The sequence below is a fragment of the Balaenoptera musculus genome, chromosome 15 (genome assembly GCF_009873245.2).
Source record: "Balaenoptera musculus isolate JJ_BM4_2016_0621 chromosome 15, mBalMus1.pri.v3, whole genome shotgun sequence".
Taxonomy (NCBI): Eukaryota; Metazoa; Chordata; class Mammalia; order Artiodactyla; family Balaenopteridae; genus Balaenoptera; species Balaenoptera musculus.
In genome coordinates, this window is record NC_045799.1 from 20,413,763 (window position 1) to 20,436,330 (window position 22,568).

Consider the following 22,568-nt stretch of genomic DNA (forward strand, 5'->3'; position numbering starts at 1 on the left):
GTGGGAAACCCAGTAGTGGAGGTGGAGGCCGCCACTGGTGGCTGTCACCCCCGGTGAAGCTGTCATCACGGAGCATTAGCATAAGAAAGGGAGGCCCGCTGTGTTTGGGCTTGTCACCCTGCGGTGACAGGGTGCACAAATGTGGGCCGGCACCGGGAACTCTGCGTTGACAATGTTGGGTACCACAGCTGTCACTCTGCCGGGCCTGGCCCGCCCCCCCTACCCACGCTGCCATTAGAAACAGCAGCGACTGCCACTGCTCTTATTTCCACACAATGTGTCAATTGTCACTTGGCAGGGCTTTGCTGAGAGGCATGGGCGGGGCACACCTGCTCGCTGGGGCAGAAGAGGATGTAGCCTCCCACCTCCTCTCCACCCTGGAGTTGGGGCCCCTCTGCCTGCGCACCCAGGAGGCCCAGCCCTCTGTGCCGTGGGCTTAGACAGACGCAGAGAGGAAGTTCCTTGACTTTACCTCCACCTCCCTGGTTTTCCTGCTGAGACTAAAACACACAGGCAAATAAATACCAAGTTACACGGGACGAAAGATGATTCCAGAAATGAGTTTGTTTAGAAAAGAAACTTTTAAATGACTCCAGAAATCAGGTTATGTTTTTATTTTGTTTTGTTAACGTCAAGACTTGCCTTTTACATCTGGCCAAACTTCTCTTATAAACAAAACACTGAACAATGATGTCCAACTCTGTAGGAAGTTGGGAAAGTATAGAACGGAATAAAGCTGGGTGGGGTGAACCAATATTTACTGATCGTTTACTACAACCAACAATATCAATAGTAGCAAATAGATGACTGCAGTAATATTGCTAGTAATCGCTCTCATAATATTTACTGGATGCTTAAAACAAACAAGGGACTTTGTATTATCTCTTTGATCCTCACAAAACCCTAAAAGGGGAAACACAGGCCCAGGCTGGTTGAAGAATTTACTCAAGGTCACGGTGAGTGAATAGCCGAGCAGGGCTCTAACCCAGATCGTCTGCCTCCGCTGCTTTGCTTCTCTTTAAATCCTCAGGATAACCCAGTGAGCTAGGAGTTAATGATGAAGAAATGGAGATCAAGTGAGGTTAAGTGGCTGGTGCCAGGATTCAAACCAGACCTCGCTCCTTCACTTTTCTTGGCGGCCTCTTGATTCTTCACTTTATACCAGCTGCTGAAGGCGTCAACTTCCCTGTGGCCAGCTTCTCACTTGGATCTTTGATTTTGTTCATGTGTGCTTCTTCCAGATGTTTGACAATAAGCAGACTTCGGCTTTGGATTGAAGCAAGGTGCAAGTGCAGACAAGAACTGGAACTCCAGCTTAAGCTGTCCTGCGTCCATCCATGCTACGGACCACCCCATTTTTTGGAGGCTCACACTCCTATTGTTTGCAAGATGAGGGCATTGAGGCGTGGAGAGGGAACACACAATTTTGAGCTTGCAAAATTCACAGACTGGCAGAGCCGGCAGGCCCATTGGGACCAGCCAATGCAACCCCCTCATTTTACAGCTGAGGAGACAGGACCCCAAGGTTAAGTAACTGCCCTAAGGTCACACAACCCATTAGCAGCAGAGCCCAGATGGGAATCCCCAGACCCCAGTTCGGGCCTGAAGGAGAAAGCAGAGTGGAAAAATAGATGCAGATGCCTGTGTAGGCGTCTGGGATCTGGGGTCTGAGTGATGATCATGGAAACTACCCCTTTTAAGGTATTGCCTCAAGCTTGCTTCATGCCTGCTATGTCTGGCTGCAACACCCTACCCAGTGCTGGCACTTAAGGGTGTTCCTTGAAGAGCTGCTGCTGGGCGGGTGTCCACAGACACTCATAGATGTGGGGACAAGCTGTGATGGGCAGAGTCATTGAGGATAGCTTTCAGAACTCCTATTCCTGAAAGCTTTAGGGTTCACAGCAGATCTTCAACAGCCAGTAGCAACCAATATCTATTGAGTGTTTCCCGTGTGCCTTACAACCCAGCAAATTACAATTTTCCCTAAAAGGAGGGAGAGTATATGAGCAAATAAACTGGGAAAATGTGAGTTTAATCTAAGTGCTTTTTTTTCTTTCTTTCTTCTTGGTGTTACAAGACTTATACAGTTTAGCATCCTCCGAAGGGGAGAGGATGTGCAGTGTCTCTGGAACTGTTGGGACCATGGAATCCCTTTTTTTTCCTTGCAAATTTCATTTAAGGCTGTTCTGAGAACCACTTTTTGGGGATCCTGGACTGGACCAAGAGGGCAGGTTATGGGCAGGTGGAGATTCAAGGGCCTCATAAGGAGCATAGTCTCAACCCAGATACACTAGTATTGTAATTAGGTTTATCGTAACACAACAACTAATGTCAGACCCAAGATGCTATGCGTTGGAACTCCTAGGCACCTCTTACTCAGGTTGAGATGAGTCTGTAGCCAGTTGGGACTTTCTCTGCTGGAGTATTCGACTGATGACCTCAGCTGAAGAGTCAGAAAATTCTGGGGCAGACAGAAGTAGTCAAGGGTACCATGCGGCAGCCATTGGATTCTGAGACCAGAGAATCTACACCCATATCCATTGCACTTGGGGCTACTAATGATTAGCCTCTAAGAAAGACTAAGGCAGAGCAGAGCTCACTACAACGGCACCCCTTCCCCAAAAAACTCATTCTTCCCCTTCATACTTCCTTTCTTTCTGAATGGGTGGATTCCGTTGCTATGAAGGTATAGCTAAAGGCAAAATTGCAACCACTAAGGTCACTGCATGAGTCTAGAACGGTAAGCGTTCAGTGCCGTAAGCCATGTGTCTTCAAGCTAATGTGCAGAGAATTACACGGATCACGCTTTATAAATCTGCACAGCTCTCTGGTTGTGCTAATGGCACTTCTCTCGGCATGAAGCTACTCAGTATGACACTAGGAAGTAAGCCCACATTCTGACTCCCACCCTACCCTCAGCAAAAGCATGATGTAGTTAAGGAAGAGGTCTCCTGCTAAACAGCAATATGCTGTTATTTAAACTCTCTCCTGCCTCTGGTTCCCTGAAACATTAAATCATAGCCCCTCTAATGTAAGGTTTGTCAAGAGAATCAAGACAATCGTGTTGTCCCTAGAGAGAAGCAGCTTAGATAAAAGAGGAACGAAGGAGAAGATAAATTCAGCCTTGCACTGTAGCTTCTCATGAACTTGTTTTCTTTTTCTTCTGAGCTGGAGGGTCTTGAGGGCGAGGACTGTCTTATTCGTTGCTGAATTCCCACTGTGCCCGCATCGTGTCTTGCACACAGCAGGCACTCAGTACATATTTGTTTAATGATGGGGCTGAGAACCAAATGAAGACAATTCAGGCAGAAAGCTCTATTTCACCCAGTGGTTGGTGTGGCGGTAGGAAGGAGAATGGAATGAGAGTAAGGCATGTGCCCAATTTGGTAACTCCAACTAATTGGAGTTACCTGGCTATGTTGGTATGTTGTAAAATGAGATTCCTAAAGATCATACTTGATTGCTCAGAGTACACAACTATACTAAGAAAGCAAATACTCAGGTCCTCACATCTATTCAGGACTTAGATTAGATCCTGCTTTCTCCAAAAGCCAGTTCTGCAAAAGACACTGAGGCCCTTTTCCAGAAGGCTCTGTTCTGGTCCAGTTCCAATCAGGCTAAAGTACAAAAATAATCTATTCTTCAACTTTGATTCTCACCATTGAATGGAGTCTGAAAATAGACTTGCTACCATAAAATCTTGGTGGAGAGCTGCTATTGTGAGCTGGTCATTCTCCCTTTGCCTCTCCAAACCCATTCTTTGCCCTCTCCATCCTTCCCTGTTCTCTGGGACACTGACCTCAATGGACTATACCCCTGGGATCTCTTATGCTCTGGATTCCAGTGGGAGTTGGTCAATGAAGTCACCAGCAGGTGACTGGAGAGTGTGAAGAAAGTGAGATTGTGATATTTATTCTCCCAGATCCCTCTCTGCTGGAACATCATCTAGCCGTGGCTGTATTTCTCAACCAAAAGCCATCACTTCAGTATGTTGACCTTCTTATACCTATAGATCTCTCTCTAATTTCCATTAACAGCCCAGTCCCCTTGCTTCTTCAGCCTAGGGTAACAATGCCTTCTTCTACTGCTATTCCCTAGCTACTTCTCCATCATTTTTGGTCTTCTTTTACCTCGCTCACATTCCAATAAATAGTTCTCTAAGCTCTACCCAACCATCCCATCCGAGTATGCCATCTGTTTCCTTTTAGGACCCTGACTATATACAGTGCGACCATAGAGCGGTAGCCTTTATTTTTCACTCATATTTACACAGTCCATATGAGTGAGATTATTTTTAGTCCCTTTATTTTCCTACTAGAAATTAGAATTGTATACACTAACTCTATTCCCTTCATCCACCAAAATGTGGCCACCTTCTCACTCCAGCTCTTATTATTACGTGAGGTCTTGACTGCTGATTTCTTGGGACCTCGATGCAGTGTTTAGCTGCTCTAAACCATTATCCAGTGCTTATGCTTCCAGTGCTGTGTTTTCCCCACAGGTTGGAATTCTTTGGAAATGGCATCTTTACACTATGGATCTTACTATCCATGAACGTAATAAAGCTCTCTTTTAGATTTTCTTTAATGGCCTTCAGTAAAGTGTTATAATCTTTTCTTAACATATAACACATTGAATTCCTAAGCCATTTGTAGTTTTTGTTTGCTGATAAAAATATTATATATTTTATGTTATATTTTCTAATTGTTTATGACATGTGAACATTTTTTAAATTTTTATACATTGCTTTTATATACAGCAACATTACTGATCTCTCATTAGTAGTAATAATTATAAGGAGATTATCTCAGAGTTTCTGTGTGAACAATCATATTGTTTAAAAATAATGACTTTGGGGATTCCCTGGTGGCGCAGTGGTTGAGAATCTGCCTGCCAATGCAGGGGACACGGGTTCGAGCCCTGGTCTGGGAAGATCCCACATGCCGCGGAGCAACTGGGCCCATGAGCCACAACTACTGAGCCTGTGCGTCTGAAGCCTGTGCTCCGCAACAAGAGAGGCCGCGATAGTGAGAGGCCCGTGCACCGCGATGAAGAGTGGCCCCCGCTTGCCGCAACTAGAGAAAGCCCTCGCACAGAAACGAAGACCCAACACAGAAAAAAAAATAATTAAATAAATATAAAAATAAATAAAAATTTTTTTAAAATAATGACTTTTTGTCTTCCTTTTTAATCCTTATACTTTTATTTCTTAACATTGTTTTATTGTGCCGGTTGAAGCTTCCAAGATAGTGTTGGGCAGCGTGATGAGAATAGGCATCCATATCTTCCTCATAACCTTAAAGAAAATACGTTTATGTTAAGTTACATTGATAATGATGCTTGCTGTCATTTCTCAGAAGATATTCTTTATCCGGTCAAGGAATTACTTTCTTGATTTACTAAGAAGATACTTTTTATCTGAACACAAAAGAAAATGTGAATAACTTTATCAAATTTTATTTCTACATTTATTTGTGTTAAAATATAATTTCCTCCTTTATAATGTGTTAATGTGATGAATTAGATTAAGAGACTCAAATTAAACATACTTCTCTGCTGTGATGTAATCTCACTTGGTTGTTTCATCACATTAATTTATACAGATCACAGTCACAGATGATACAAAGCTTGAAGTGACAGTGAAAATGGTGAATAATTAGAATTAATCTCCAAGTACCTCCACTATTGTATTTTCAGTTCTTGGCAAAAGAATATGTGCTTGGTATATCTTTGTTGGATGAATAAATAAACCAATAAGTTAAAAGAATACTTAAATGAGTTGGAAGAATGGATCAGATCTAATACATTAAAACCAGATGATAGAAATGTCAACTACTGCACCTAGGTCTGTCGGTTGTGAAAGGACAGGACAAGAAAACACGGCTTAGAAAAATGCGGGTGACACAGCTAAGGAACTCAAACTGATGGTAACTTGCTCACTGTGAGACCATCACATGATCACATGATGAAGAAACTGAGCCCAAATGAAACTTGGGTTTCGTGTACAGAGTCTGCAGCTGGGTGGCTGTTTACTTTTGTGTTATTACTATTCTGTGCTGGCCATAGGCCTCTGGAGCATTCTATTCACATTTCAGAATAGCTGTTGCTAACACCCAGAATTAGTTTGGGGTAGATGAAACATCTGGAAACCATGAAGGAACTGTTGGCTGTTTTGCAGGGAGTTCATAAGACTTAGGATATTTTGGTACCTTTATTGAAATAATTAGCACCATCAAGCAGGAGAGGAATTAGATACTGTTATAGAATTCCAAAGGGTCAATAAGAATACTTAACAGGGAAATTGGATTTGTTTAATATAATGAAAACCTCTCAGATAAGTGAAGTGCTTTGTAATGAACTGAACCACCTTACATGGTACTGAGTTCCTCTGTATTAAATGTGCATTCTTCATCCCTGGGCTTCCATTTATCTGAGAAATCATGGAGAAAAGTCACACCCAGTGTGGAGCTCTGAGTATGGCTGTTCAGGTGCCTTCGAATTTCAAAATCATGTGAACTCACAATAGGTAGTTACCATCGTGTATCTACACATCACACATGTACAAACACAAAGTCCTAAACAGCATGAACTCAGTGTCATGGCCCAATCATGGCTTGTAGGCTGTTCAACAGATTTAGTGGTAAAAAAAATACTGCATCTGGTTCAAAGATGTAATCTGTCTGCTAGATAGGCCTACTCTAAGTATCTTTCCAAACTATTTTCTAGGACAAAGGTTTAAAACTTTCAGCCTGAGGGATATATTCAGCCCACAGAAATTTTGTTTGGTCCCCATAGTGTGTGTGTGTGTGTGTGTGTGTGTGTGTGTGTGTGTGTGTGTGCAGGCACACAGAAAACTGAAGGTATATACAATATGACAGTAATAAAACTATTAACCATAGTCAGATAGCTCCAGTCTCATCAGAAATACAAGCTCTGCGTGTCTTCAGCAAGGAATTAATGTGCGATATAAATCCACTTTTGACAGCTAAGAACGGCTCTATTAAAAAGCCTACTATTAGATATTCATTTTGCATTGCTAATAAGCCTGAGCCCTGCATGCAGAAACACTTTGGCTCTGCCTGAAATGGCTGGAAGGGGAGGAAAGAAAGGACTTCATTACACTCTTCAATCAGCGCACACATCTCCACCTCGAGAACAATGGCACAGGCCGGAGACTTCCTAACCACCTAACCACCTGCGGGATTTTCCCTGGAGACAGGACCACACCCAGAGAGGACCTGAATTCCTGAACTCTTTTTAACAAGTGACACCATTTTTACATGATAATTTTTATTGCGCAAATCATTATGTTTCTTAAATACAAGAAATTTGGGGAAGAAAAGACTTTTAGAATTCCCCAGATCTCACAAATCAGTTTTACTTTCTCTTCCTTTTCAAGTTCTTCTCTTAAGTCATTGTAGGTTAATGTATTTTTAACTATAAAATAGAGGTATAAATTGATATTATTTTTCCATTAAAATTATAACCTAAGTATGTTCTAATTGGCTGTTGTCTACAAAATAGTTTTTATAATTCTGAAATAATTAATATGTGCTAAATCAGATGTTGGCAAACTTTTTCTTAAAGAACCACTTGGTAAATGTTCTAGGTTTTGTGGGCCATGTGGTCTCTGCACCAGATACTCAACTCTGCATAAAAGCAGTCACACATAACATGCAAATAAATGAGCATGGCTGTGTTCCCATATAGCTTCATTTACAAAAACAAGTGGAAGGTTCAGAGCTATAGTTCCAACACCAAAAATTATGATCAACAAAAACGAAAAAAATCACAAATTGGGCCTCATCAAAATTAAAAATTTTGCCCTGTGAAATATCCTGTCAAGAGGATGAAAAGACAAGTTACAGACTGAGAGAAAATACTTGAAAACCACGTATATGTCAAAGGATTAACATCTAGAATATATAAAGTACCCTCAAAAGAGTAAAAAACAACAATCAAATAGACACGAACGGATATGTCAAATGACAAATAAGCATATTAAAAGATGTTCAGCTTCATTAACCATTATGGAAATGCAAACTAAAACCACAATGTGATATTACCCACACGCCTATCAGAATGAGTAAGTTTTTGTTTTTGTTTTTGTTTTGTTTTGTTTTTTTACGTTACAAGATTAAATGCTGGCAAGGATGCAGAGAAACTGGATCACTCATACTTGGCTGGTAGAAGTGTAAAATGGTACAGCCACTCTAAAAAATAGTTTGGCAGTTAGCTTTAAATGAAACATGAAATTATTTTATATCCCAGCAGTTGAACTCTTGAGCATTTATCCCAGAGAAATGCAAATTCATGTTCACATAAAGACCTGTACATGACTATTTATAACAGCTTTATTCATGATAGCGAAAAACTGGAAACAAACCAGATAACCTTCAATGGGTAACTGGTTAAACAAACAGTGGTGCATCCATACCATGGACTACTACTCAGCAATAAAAAGGAATGAACTATTGATACACACAACAGTTTGGATGAATTTCCAGAGAATCATGTTAAGTGAAAAAAAAAATTATAACGGTTACAAACTGTATGATTCCATTCATATAACATTCTTGAACTAATGAAATTATAGGGAAAAGGACAGATTGGTGGTCACCAGGGGTTAAGGATGGAATACAAGGTGGGTTGGGACAGGAAGGAAATATATGTGATTATAAAAGCAACAGGAGCCTTGCGCTGATTGACCTGTTCTATACCTTTTCTGCGTGGTAGATACACAAACCTACACATGTGATAAAATTGTATAGAGGTAAATACACGCACACACACAGGAGTACAAGTATAACTGAGGAAATCTGAATAAGATCAGTGGACTGTATCTATGTCAAAATCCTAGTTGTGATATTATACTATGGGTTTGCAACATATCATCACCGAGGAAACTGAGTGAAGAGTATGTGGGCTCTCTCTGTATTCTTTCTTGTAACTGCATGTGGATATACAATTACCTCAAACTTAAAAGTTTAAATAAAAAGGAGGAAAGGAGATGCCCAAAGAAATAGATTTTATTTCCAGTGACTAAGAGATATGGACATGTGGATGGCCCCAGAACACAGTGATTAAAGGGCCCACAGCCATGGATGAACTAACAGTCTGACGGAGAATGTATTTTTCAAACATTAAGCCTATTTGTTTCATTCTTTCTTAATCGTATGTCCTTGCAGTCTTCTGCTCTAAGGAAGAACTTGATCACTCTGGGGCAGATGTTAAACCTGGAAATTTAAATGAGGAAAGAGACAGGATGTCCATATTATTGTAACACATCAAGAACCAAACCTAGAGGAATCAAAGATAAAGTTTTCTCTCTATTGAGAAGTTAAGAAGTGTTGAGGAGATTCTGGTCCTGGATAACTTTCCATTTACCCTCCCAAATTCACTTCCCACCTTCTCCACTCTGCTCTGTGCCCCAGGAGACTAACTCACATGGGATCCATCAACCAATCCCCTTGTCCTTGACTTCTAGTTGGGTTCAAGCCAATGGAGGACAGCAGGAGAGCAGAAGACAGGAGAGAGTGAGGCTAGATGTTTGTTCACTTAGCTTCCTCGCTGACAAGGCATCCTGAGTTCACTGTGTTCCTACATTCACCAGACCATATATTCTTGCCAGACCTCCCTCTCTAGACAGTTAACCTATCTACTTCCAGTGAACTGGTCCCTCCACTTGCCCTTAGACCCAGTGGTGGTACAGCTCCCCAACTGTTGCTAGCCCCAGGATGCTGTGCTATGCCTTGTTATTTCCTTAAATCCATACCTCTGGATCTAGTCCCTTTTTTTAAACTCTCCCAAAACTTCTCTTTACCTTTTTGAAGGTCGTCTCTTTCATTCAGGGACCTTAAAAAATAAACTATCTCTTCTGTACTAATCCAGCGGACCATAAAACTTGTGCCCTATGGTAGTCGGTAACCACTTAGGGGTATTTTCTTAAATCCTTTTTGGTTCCAGTGTAGACAGAAGGGAATAAGAGGCAGGCTTCCCACCCCCAATCCTTCCTGCCACAATTCTGGGGTGGAGCTGAGGGTTGGGAGGTGATCACATCAAAATAAATTGGGTGGCCCTACTGTTGTCAAGCAGATATTGATAAATAAATATCTGTTAGACAATCCATTATGATAGTCCCACACTTAGGTTTGCAATTTTTTATCTATTATATCATATATCTTTACACCTTAGGATAGCATTATAATCTCCATTTTGCATATCACAGAATACAAGTTTAGAGGCAAGGAAACTTACCTGAAATTCACAGCAAAAAAATGGTGGAGACAGGACCTCACACCCTGGTCCTTCTGACTACCAAACCCGCACAACTTTTACTTCCCTGTAAACAGCAGATTCACTAAGATTACTGTATTCATCTGCATGGGCTGCCATAACAAAATACCACAGATTAAAGGACAGAAAGTTATTTCTCACAGTTCTGGAGGCAGGGAAGTCCAAGATCAAGGTGCTAGCAAGATAGGTTTCATTCTGAGGCCTCTTTTCTTGGCTTGCAGGTGACCACCATCTCACTATGTGGTCACATGACCTCTTTGTATGCAGGAAAAGCAAGCTGTCTCCTGTCTCTTCTTAAAAGGACACTAATCACATGAGACCAGGGCTCAACCCTTATGACCTCATTTAACCTTAATTACTTTTGTGAAGTCCTCATCTCCAAATACAGCCACAGTGAGGTTAAGAGTTCAGTATATGAATTGGGCACCAGGGACAGGAGGAGGACTAAACATTCAGTTCGTAGCAATTACCAGGTCAAAAAAAAATGAGTAACAAGAATGATTGTTCCATTTTTAGAAGCTCAAAAGGCACACCTTTTATAAAATGTTTTAACTCAAATTCAAGTCTTGTTCTCCCCTTAATATGTTGGTAAGAAATCCAGTATTTGCCTCTTGGAGCTATTTACTTTCCTCTTTTCCAATTTTTTAAACCCCAGAAGCTCAAGCTGTCCAAAGCAGAGCACAACTGAATGGGGAGCCCCTTGGCATGAGGTCAGTCCATGATGTCCCTTTCTTTTTATTGCCACTCAGTGATGATATTGAAAGCTGGATGAGCACCCACATTCCCAGGATGCTGAGGACCCACTCCATGGTGGTGTATCACAGGTCCAGAGGCAGGACTGGAAACCATGGGCATCATCACCCTCCATCACCAGCCTGAAGGGAGGGAACTGTAAGCTTTCTGCTGACTTTCTGCTAAAGTCACTCAAACTCAGAACACATCTGAACTTTGTATTGCTCTTAGAAGGGAAAAAGGAAGTGGTTGAAGAAAGGATGGAATTCAACACAAATCAGCAAAAAGGAAAAAAAAATCTGAAACAGCTGTGTTTTATAAAGCAAACCTCAGAAGCATGGTTTTTATCTTTAATAGACCTGTTCCAAAATCCAAAAATCAGAATGACCCGGTCATAGATTTATTTTAAAAAGTATAGAAAAGAGTACCTTGTGCTACAGAGCAGAAGCATTGTGATTTTGTGGGTCAGATCTAAGTCAGGAGTCAAAAGACACTTGGTCTTCTTCCCGTTCATTTACTGAGGTAGGTCTCAATTAATCTATCAAACTCTCTGTCTCACACACACACACAAACACACACACACAACACTAGAGAAGACATTTCTGAATTCTGGGTGGCAAGAAAAGGAAATAGAATGACAAGGTCTTTAATAAGACATGGACCCATCTCTGTCCCAAAAGACCCATTCCTCTTCAAACACTCTACTATAAAATTGCACATAGACGAAGCACACTTGAGAGTGTGCCAGTCGACTCAAACCAAGAGGCTTAGGTAAAACTTCTGAGTAACAGTGTCCTTAGGTATGTGCTAAGTTCTGGAAGCTACATATAAGGCCTTGTTGTAAGTTCTCAGGTAAGTGGGGATGACAGTCATGGACACACAAATCCCAAAACCACACAATCAATGAATCTGAAGAACAAACAAAGTGATCTGGGGCACCAGAGGCAGGAGTTTCTAACTCTTCAAAGGACATTTGTTTAACATAGGTCTTAAACGATAAATAGGAGTTCCTCTCCCATGAGATTCTTGCCTTTGCATTTCTTGATGAATTTACTGAAAGAAGCACACACGCACTCACACAAACACACACACCCCAACTGAACACAGATGAAAGTTTATGTAGCTCATAAAGGTAAAGGCTCTACTGTTTGCTAATCATCCAACCCTTCACAGTATTGGGACCAGATGAAAACTTCTCCCAAGAGTCTTCATAAAGAAGACAACGTATGATATAATAAACACCATTCTACAGCATCATTAAAATGGATATAACTATAAGCTTTACAGATCTGTTTTCTTATCAGAACCTCAATATAGACTCTCAAAGAACATCCAGTGGCAGCAGATGTACAGGGAACCAGTAGAACATCCAGGTGCCCAGCTTTCTCTTGACCTAGTTTATCCCAAGAAAACATTTAAAAATATTTGGGAAAAGAGGTGGATTGTAGACCCTCCAAGCAAGCAATCCTTTTTGAATATTACTTCTCTCCAGGGACTGTGAAAGAGAATGAGGGCTGTGATCACTAGATCATACTCATTAGTAAATGCTTGTGACAAAGTTATCCTTTGTTGACCTTTGAGGATGGCCCCAAGTGCCATAGATATTCACACTCAGGAGACTGTTAACATCATTTTGTAAAAATCAAGAAGTTGAGGAGGGAAATGAGCTCCAGTGGGTGGGGAGAGTAGTCAAGAGTCTGGTCTACAGAGTAGATGAAAGATGATGAGTATTATGATGAGATGGGAAGAGCAGTGAGGAAATAAATATTACAAAGGCTACCCAGGTTACTCTTTCTGCAATAAAATATCCTCCAGCACTTTTACTCAACCAATGGCCAGGAAACTCAGAAAACAGTCCAAAAGCCCATTCATTTAATAAGCATTTCCTAAGCATGTTATACATCATAGCACGTGCCAGTTACTAAGATATTGGAGAGACATAAGGCTTGATTTCTGCCCTTGAAAAATACAAGTAACTTAACAGCAAACACCTCTAAGATTTGCCTTTTGTAGTTTCACTGTTAAGCATGGGCCAGTGCAGAGAAATCTGCACACCTGGATGGAATTCCCAAGGTCTTCCACGGAGATCACAGAGATGTCCCTGGATTCCTAGACATTTCCAAGGGTAAGCATCAGATCCTGTGTACTTTGAGTAATAAAACCTCACTGCAAAGAAGACAGATGAAGGATTATGAGGTCAAGGGAAAACATCTCCACCTGCTTCCCCAGTCCCAGCCCTTACACTGATAAAGCCTCTCTCTAATTAATCATCTGTGCTGGTAAGTGTCTACTGATCCTATTAAACAATAGGGCTGGGTGGAAGTTATGGGCCAGCATCACTGCTAAGACCTTCCAACCCTCATTTATAAATTTAATAGCAGCACCAAGATATCTCAGGAGTGCAGTAGGTTATAGGCTAGTCTTTCCTTGGGGTATAATTTTATGTTCCCGCTCTGTGCGGATGTAATGTATTTATTCCAAGTTATTTTTTTTTTCCCCAAAGTTGGTGAGTTGTACTCCTTGAGTCCTATCCTAAATTGACAAATTCCAGGCTGCCAGCGTTTGTCATCTGAAGGAAGAAAAATTAGAGAAGTCAGTAATCAATCTGTATTGTGTGAAGATTAACATGCCTGCCCCTCAGGTTAACCAGACCTAAATGCAAATTGAAATGAAATGTTCAGAAAGTCCTCCTAATCATGCATGCTGTGATTATGAATCCTATGTTTATTTATCATTCTTTGAATCACCAAACACCAGGCAAATGGAAGAGACAGGGGTCAACAAACCCAAAATGAACTATTATCCCGGGCTAGGTGGCAGGCGACTGATTAATGGAAGCAAATCCAGGTGGCCTCACATCCAGGAGAAAAGACAAATGCTTCCTCCACCAGAGGTCCTGATTCCCACCCTGGTCCTGGGGATGGGCAGCTGTTCATGGCCAAATCTAAGGGGAGGATGTCAAGGGGATGGATGAGTTATGTGAGCAGGGCCCATATTGGTCCTTTCTCAAATATCAGGCCATGAATTTATTCCAAGGACTTTGGGAAAAAGAGCTCCTGGAAGCAGATATGCAGAGATTGATGGAACATCGCACAGCTGGGAAGCACAGCTCAGCTTAGTGGCCTTGCTGGATCACTTGTTAGAGTTCTACATGGTTCCAGCCGCCGTGTGTGTCTCTGTGTCTATGGGTGTGTGCATCTCCCCTTTGGTGGGGGGGGGGTATGACATTCCTGTGACTGTGAGAATGACTGACTCCACGTGGGAGCTGAACATGTGCCCCATGTATATCTAAGTGGATAAATGTTTTGTGTTAATTATTTGTGAACTAGCAATGTCTCACTTCAACTTGGTTGTGTTTTAAAATTTAACCTAAGTCAATAGCTTGTGTCTTAAAACACGTTTTCCCAAAGAAATAATGCTCCACCAAGCTTCTAATTTTTTCAGAAGTTCATAACTTACCTCAGGGACACAGTGTTGAATCACATTAGGGGTGGGTCCAATTATCATACAATTAGAATAGGATTCATCCAATACAGCATCCAGTGTTTAATGCCATGCTAAGTGGCTTGGATTTTGTTATGTGGGTCAGTGGTTCCCAGACTTTTAGTTCAAGTAACAGAATTTTTTTCTTAAAGAATTAGAGACTAGCATTCAGTAACCAACTTTTTATTTTGCCTAGTAAGGAATTTAACAACACAAAAAACAACAGCAGCAGAAAAAACAAAATAACCTACTCTCATTATTCCATTTAAAAAGGACCAAAAAGGAGGAAGGATATAAATTTTAAGAAAAAAAAAAAAAAACGGCAGAGAGGTCCACTTCTAAAAACTTAAGAGATTTACCCTTAAGAAAGAAAGCCTAGCCAATTATACTATTACTTTTTCACTTTTTTTTTTTTTTTTTGCTGTAAACCTGTGAAACTTCTTTATGGTCAAGTGTGTTATTGTTTAGACATGAGTTTGGGCATATACAGTTAATTTTATGTGTTAACTTGACTGGATCACCAAGTGCCCAGATATTTGATTTGGTTAAATATTATTATTTTATTATTCTGGGTGCGTCTGTGAGTCTTTCTGGATTAGATAAACATTTGAATTTGTAGATTTGCCCTCCCCAATGTGGGTGGGCCCCAGCTAATCTATTGGAGGACTAAATAGAACAAAAGGCAGGATAAGGGAAAATTCACTTTGTCTGCCTGACTGTCTTCAAGTTGGGACATCAGTCTTCTACTGCACACAGACTGGAACTCATACCACCAGCTCTCCTGGGTCCCCAGCTTGTGGATGACAGATCATGGGTCTTCTCAGCCTCCATAATCATATGAGACAATTCCTTGTAATAAAGAGAGAGAGAGAGACAAAGAAATCTCCTATTGGTTCTATGTCTCTGGAGAACCCCAACTAATACAGATTTATATATTTATATATATATATACACACACACACACACATCACATACATACACATGTATATGTATTTACATATATGTGTATACACACATATACATACACAGATATATGCATGAGTGCATATATATATATATCTCATAAACACATACACACACACCACAACACCATAACCTGGTGTTTCAGTGGGTCCATCAATCCCCTGAATGTCAATACGAACCCTAAGACATGGTGTTTCTTCAGAGTCTGATATTGCTGGCTTCCATAGGGAGTTGCTCCAATGGCATTATAATGGAATAAACACTGAACTTAGAGTCAAAACCACCAAATTCACACCCAGGGCCTCTATTGCCCTATTAGTGGTATCACGCATGTCACGTGACCTCCTTAGGTTTTTGTTTGCTCATTAGTAAAATAGACATCACTGTATTTATTTGATAGAGTAACAGTCCCTGCTTACTTACTCACTTTTCTCTTTTGGCCTTTCTTCTCCATCCCCCTTTCCCTACTCAGCAAGTATTTTGCAGCTGGTCCCAGCCTTATCCTCCTCAACCCACTCCTTTCTCAACCACAGACCTCACTGGCCGCAGACCCAGCCCAGGAAGTCATCTCTGGCTTCACTTCAAGGGAAGATGAGGCAGGATTTGAAGTCATGCCACCACCTCAAGCCCCACAGGCTGGTTCTGGACTAAAGGAGATGAAGCTGAGTAAAAATCCATGGCAATTCCATGACGTAGGTGGGAGGTGGCTGTTAAAGAAGTTACTATGCTTTTCTGTTGTAGTTCAGAGGGTTTGTTAGGATAAGCAGAGACCCAGATACTGACTTCATTGAAAATGTGATCTGATGCCACCAAATAAATGAGGACTGGGATCTAGCTATACCCCTGACAAGCTGTGTGGCCTTGGGCAAGTTACTTAACCTTGCTCTGTCTCAGTCTTCTCAAAGTGAAGTTAACAATGCCATTTTTCACTGAAGGTTACTATGAAGAATAAATGAGATAATGCATTAAAAGCCCTTGGCACAGTCTAACACAGTGGTTCTTAAGCTTTGACCTACATCCGAATCACCAGTAGGGCTTCTTAAAACACACATTTCTGGGTCTGACCCCCAGAGTTTCTGGTTTATTAAGTTTAAGATGGGCTCTGAGAGTCTGCACTTCTAACAAGTTCCCAGGTGATGCTGATGTTGTTGGTCTGGGACCTCACTTTGAGAACCACTCGTCTAGTAAAGTGTTGTCCATTGCAATGATGATGACGATCTCGATCATGATCATGACAGCTACAAGGGACTCCAACTTTACATAAATAATAAAGTAATATGTAAACTTGTTTTACATAATTTGAAAAAAAATACCATTTTAGTATGCCTCATGTGATAGCCTGGCAACTATTGTTGAAATCTCCTAATATAGTTCAAATAGGTTGGACTTTACATTTGGTACAAAGTTCTTAGGGCATGAATCATCTGTAAATGGATCAGGCAGAACCCCTATGGGCTATTAGTGGAGAGGATCTATGGGCTATTAGTAGAGAGAAGAGATTTTTGCTGAGAGAGGAACAGAACCAGATAGAGAGTAAGGAGAACTGGGTCCTCTTTGGTTTTAAGGGATTTTCTTTGCAAAATGATAGGATTGAATTACATTTTCTCCAAGATTCAACCCACTTCTGCTGAGCAGAGATTCTATAATTAATTATAATCTAAAGCAGACTGAGAACACAGCAGTCCTACCCCCAGGAAGCTAATTGCTATTCAGAGCCCTTGGCCCAAGCCCCAGGAGGCCTCCCATTCAAGACCAGCATCACTCAACAGTTGAAGCTTCTATGGGGCCTGAAGAAGCTGGTTGCTTGTTGCATGAGAGTTGGGTAATTTCCTGCCCTGAAAGTCTGTGAAAGGAGGCCACTGACCCCTATTTCCCACTTATCTGAGACTGAGATGGGGAACTTGAGTTCAGTGGATTGGGGTTTTTTTTTTGTTTGTTCTTTTGGTTTTGGGGTTTTCTTTTTTTGGAAATGACTATATAGCCTCACATCTAAACTGAAGGAAAAAGAAAAGTCTTGAGTCTTGTTCTTCCATCCTCCCCACCCAACTTGGGCTGCATCCTAGTCATGTGACCATGATGATACCAGATCCCAGAGAAGCTCTGGCCCCCATGGCTTGATTCTTCCTAAATATGAGAAGTCTCCATGTGTACTTGGGCTAGTAGGCAGTTCTATTTTCTCTTTTTGATTGTCTGTTCTTGGGACATAAACAACAGAGCAGCCCTCTCAGCTCCCTGAAAGAGAAACCATCTGTAATTCATTTCTGAGTACCTGGCATGACAGTTCCACATACAGTAATATTCACAAATATTTGTTGAATGAATGAACAAATGAATGAATGGCCATCCATCTTAGGAAGTCTTAAGTGTTGAATTTCCCTATTAATCTTCCAAAAGCCCGAATATAGCTTATATTGGGCACTAATTATATGGCTGAAACTAGTCTAAGTACTTTTTTTTTTTTTTAACGCTATTTATTTATTTATTTTTTTGGCTGTGTTGGGTTTTCGTTTCTGTGCGAAGGCTTTCTCTAGTTGCAGCGAGCGGGCGCCACTCTTCATCGCGGTGCGCGGGCCTCTCACCGTCACGGCCTCCCTTGCTGCGGAGCACAAGCTCCAGACGCGCACGCTCAGTAGTTGTGGCTCACGGGCCTAGTTGCTCCGCGGCATGTGGGATCTTCCCAGACCAGGGCTCGAACCCGTGTCCCCTGCATTGGCAGGCAGATTCTCAACCACTGCGCCACCAGGGAAGCCCTAAGTACCTATAAATAATACTGCGTTTCATTCTCAAAATAGCCCTATGAGGTCGAGCATCCTTATCATCACCCCATTATACAGATGGGTAAACTAAAAGTCAAGATTACATAGTGGCAGAACAGAGATTTGAGCCCAGACAGTCTTCCCCCTTGGGGAGCACTTTGGACGGCTCTCTGCCTTCCATCCAAATACACACAGGCCATCAAGCCACTAGTAGACATCATTCTAGATACTTTCTGGTCCCCGCCTTCATGACCTCTTGCATGCTCCATGCATCTGCCTTCTGTCACCTCATCCACCTGCACAGAGAGACACAGCCTGAAGGGCAGGATGCAGTAGCATGGAGGATCCGGCTACAGAGCTGAGATCTCAGGAACCGTGGGAGGGAGAAGGGACAGTGACAACCCTTCCGTTGCAGACAGCCACCATCATACATCCTCAGGGAGGTACTCCTTAGCAGCAAGCTTCTGCCTTCATTTGTCTTCCCTGCGAAGAAGCCTCCAGGGAAAAGGCTCAATTTCAGCATTATTTGATAGCTCTTTGGAAACTCCTACCAAGTCTCAGCAGGCTTAACAGTCCAACAAGGAGTTTGAACTAACCCATTCAGGTAGGCCTGGGAAAGGCAGAACCCCAGCCATATATACAAGATCACAGATACACAGGCTCATGTTTTAACAGAGATATGACCCTTTCCTTTATTGAACAACACTTCCTTGGCCATGTCCCTTTGTTACAGGTCAGTTGATTACTTAAAATAATGAAACAAGTCCAGTTCCCAACATACCCAATAATAATCATGTTAAGTCTGAAACCAGGGGCAAAAAAACCAATAATAATTCTCAGATCCAGCAGGTATTTTTTTAAATCTATGGTGTCTGAATGGCTAGGAAAACTTGAGTTCCCTCTTTAGCAAGTAAAGACCTTCTTTGTGCTGCTTTGATCAGCTTTTGCCTATGGCTCCCCTTTTGTATCCAGTTACAGGGCAGTGAGTCACCTCATCCCACGGCAAAGCCCTGAAGTACCACCTCCTTGATGGCAGTCCACGGCACCAAGTCAGGTCTACTGGTGTCCCACAGAGGTTTTCACTGACAATGTCCATCAAAAGAGCTCACCACTGGGTCAGAACACAACAAGATGTGCACATCAAGCAGCCAAGGCCATTGCCTCCCATCCACAATTTCTCTTTTTGATTCAGAAGAGGTGGGAGTTTTGGAGGCTAACCCCTGGCTGCTTTCTGAAGCCTGAATCCAACTTTTCCTCCTTGTCCTCACATCCCAAGACAGCCTTCCCCAGTGTCTGCCTGGGATGAAATTCCCTGAGGGGCTGCATACTTGGAAGTTCTCTCAATAGACATGTGGCATCTCAGTTAAGCATTGTATGCTAATCTGGCTTCCTCAAAATGTGGATACTCTAGGCAATGATTGTAACCAATGTCTAGACATGGGATAAGATAATTTTTCATGTTTTTCCCTTCCCAGGTCATAGACAAAAATGAAATAAGCTATCCCAAATTCAAGTTACCTGTAATTTAGCTAAAAATCTCTAATTCCAAATGTGCTCCAAATCCAGTTTAAAGAAATTCACTGTCCAGTTAGCTGTCAGATCAGTTTTCTCCATAAAAGGATATCTGATGAATTCATTTCTCTATTGAGCTAAGTCAGTGGGTTTTAGCCATGGCTGTGTATTATAATCACCTGAGAAGCTTTTTTAAAAAAATCCTGACTCCCAGCCCCATTCACAGAGCTCTTGTTCTAGGATGGAGGTCTCACGTTGTCAAGATTCCTAACTGATTCCAATGTACAACTTGGACTGAGAACTGCTGTCTAACTGAACCTGACTTTGCTGTATGATAACCTACCACAGTTACTACACCTGCAAAGAGCACATCTCTTAAATCTGTAAAGGGGCTGTTATTTATATGCTTCCCACAAGCATTAAAAGCTGAATATCCAAATTTTAGTGTCTTCGGAAAATCTTAGAGACACTAATGAATTAGCCAATTTGTACATCAGGTATGCTGGTGCTTTTCTGGTTTAGGGCAGCACTTCACATCCTTCATCCATCATGTAACAGCATCTTGGTACAGGTCTTCAATTCTGACTCTCTCAGGGTCAGACCTAGGCCAGGAAGTGCTGAGCATTTGTATAATGAATAGGGAAAAAATGCTGTCTCTGTCATTCAGTAAATCGAAAATTCCTTTTCCACCCACTTTCTTCCTGGGCAGGAGGAGATACATGAAGATAAATAAGACACATAGGTGGGGACCAGATGAAAAAAAGGCCTTCTTATGGATGTTCAGTTTCATTCCGAGGGCAAGGAAATGGCATTGATGGGTTTTTACTGGGGTAAGATGTGACAAGATCAAATGTTTTTATTTTACAAAGATCACCTGGCTATAGTGTGGAGACTGGAGAAGATGGGGGTAGAGAGTTGGGGTTAGGGGGCAGATAGATGGTTATTGAAGCCACTTTAGCTAAAGACTCAAGTATACTGAACTAAGGAAGCTGCTGCCTAGAACAAGGTCTTGGAAGAAAATATTTAAGAAGTGAAAGCGGTAGGATTTGATGAAGAATGTGTATTTGGAGCTGAGGAAGAGGTAAGAGAACTCTCCAGCTTTCTGGCTGGAGCAACTGCATGAATGGCAATGAAGTTCATCAGTCTGGAGAACATGGGGGACAGGAGCAGCTTTCTGAGTAAAACACTGAGTTCTAGTTTGGACTTCCTGAGAGAGAAGTGCTGAGGGACATTTGCAGTGGGACATTTGCAGTAGGTCATTGAGCCTATTTCAAATTCTCAGCACACAATCGCCTCACTCACTCGAAATCTTGGCTTCTGCTGGGATGGCAAATTTACTTTTTTTGTAACCAAGGGAATAGAACTGGTTCTATGTCTAAAGAAACATTGGAAAATGTTTCAGAAAGGAAAAAAATGTGCCACCTCACATCCATTAGGATGGCTACTATAAAAAAAAAAAAGAAAAGAAAAGAACAGGTGTTGGTAAAGATGTGAAGAAATTAGAACTTTTGTGCACTGTTGATGGGAATGGAAAGAGGTACAGCTGCTGTGGCAACTCCTCGAAAAATCAAACATACAATTGCTATATGATCCAGCAATCCCTCTTATAAATATATACCCAAAAGAACTGAAATCAGGGACTCAAGGAGATATTTGTAAGTCCATGTTCATAGCCAAGAGGTGGAAGCAACCCATGTGTACAATGAATGGATGAAAGAATAAACAAAATGTGGCATATACAAACAGTGGAATATTATTCTGCCTTAAAAAAGGAAGGGAATTCTGACACATGATGCAACATGTGTGGAACTCTGAGGACATTATGCTAAGTGAAATAAGCCAGTCACTAAAGAACAAATACTGTATGATTCCACTTATATGAGGCTCCTAAAATAGTCTAATTATAGGGACAGAAAGTAGAATGGTGGTTTCCAGGGACTGGGGAGAAAGGGATTAGGGGAATTATTGTTTAATGGGTACAGAGTTTCACTTTTGCAGGATGAAAAGAGATCTGTGGATGGGTGGTCCTGATGGTGACACAACACTGTGAATGTACTTGATGCCACTGAACTGTAAGCCAAAAAATGGTTAAGGTGGCAAATTTTATGTTATGTGTATTTTAGCACCATTTTTTAAAAAGAAAAAGGTGTAGAAATGTTTTGTTTCCATTAACTCTCTATTCTTTTCTATTCTTAAGTCCCTGCCAGCCAGGCCACTAGGTTGTCCCAATAACTGCAACTGTCCAAACTTTCCCTAATGATGGAAACCCAGCCAATGGCTGACTTCACCACCCTCTCCTAACGTGTTCGAAATTGAACGAATAATTGCTTCATATATTCAGGCTGACCAGTGACTTACCATAGGCTCTAGGCCAGGTTGAATGGCAGCCTTCCATTTCAGCAGAAATGATAGAACTCACCCCCTACTGAGAAAGTGGAGCTTTCCAGGTTTGAGAATCAAAGATCCAAGTGCCACCTCTCAACAGAGCCTGAACATCTGAGATCCCAGTCTGGTCCGCAGTGTAGAAATGGGGGGAAGAACCACTTACAATGAGGCAGTCACACAAAAAGAAGGGCTGCTAGATGAGACCCTGGCAGTCTGTCAAGGGCCCCTCAAGATGGGAACCTCTTAACTGTTGTGGATGCTGGTTCAATCAGAACAGGTGTCCCCTCGTTTAAGTGGTGGGTAATTGCAATTATTACTTTTCCCCTAAAAAATATTGACAAGGAAATGTCAGTCCATTTAGTCAGGGAATGAAAAAACAAATAATATCTGAACTCTACAGATGTAAAAAAAAGAAGGCTCAAGCTTTAGAGTTCACAAATG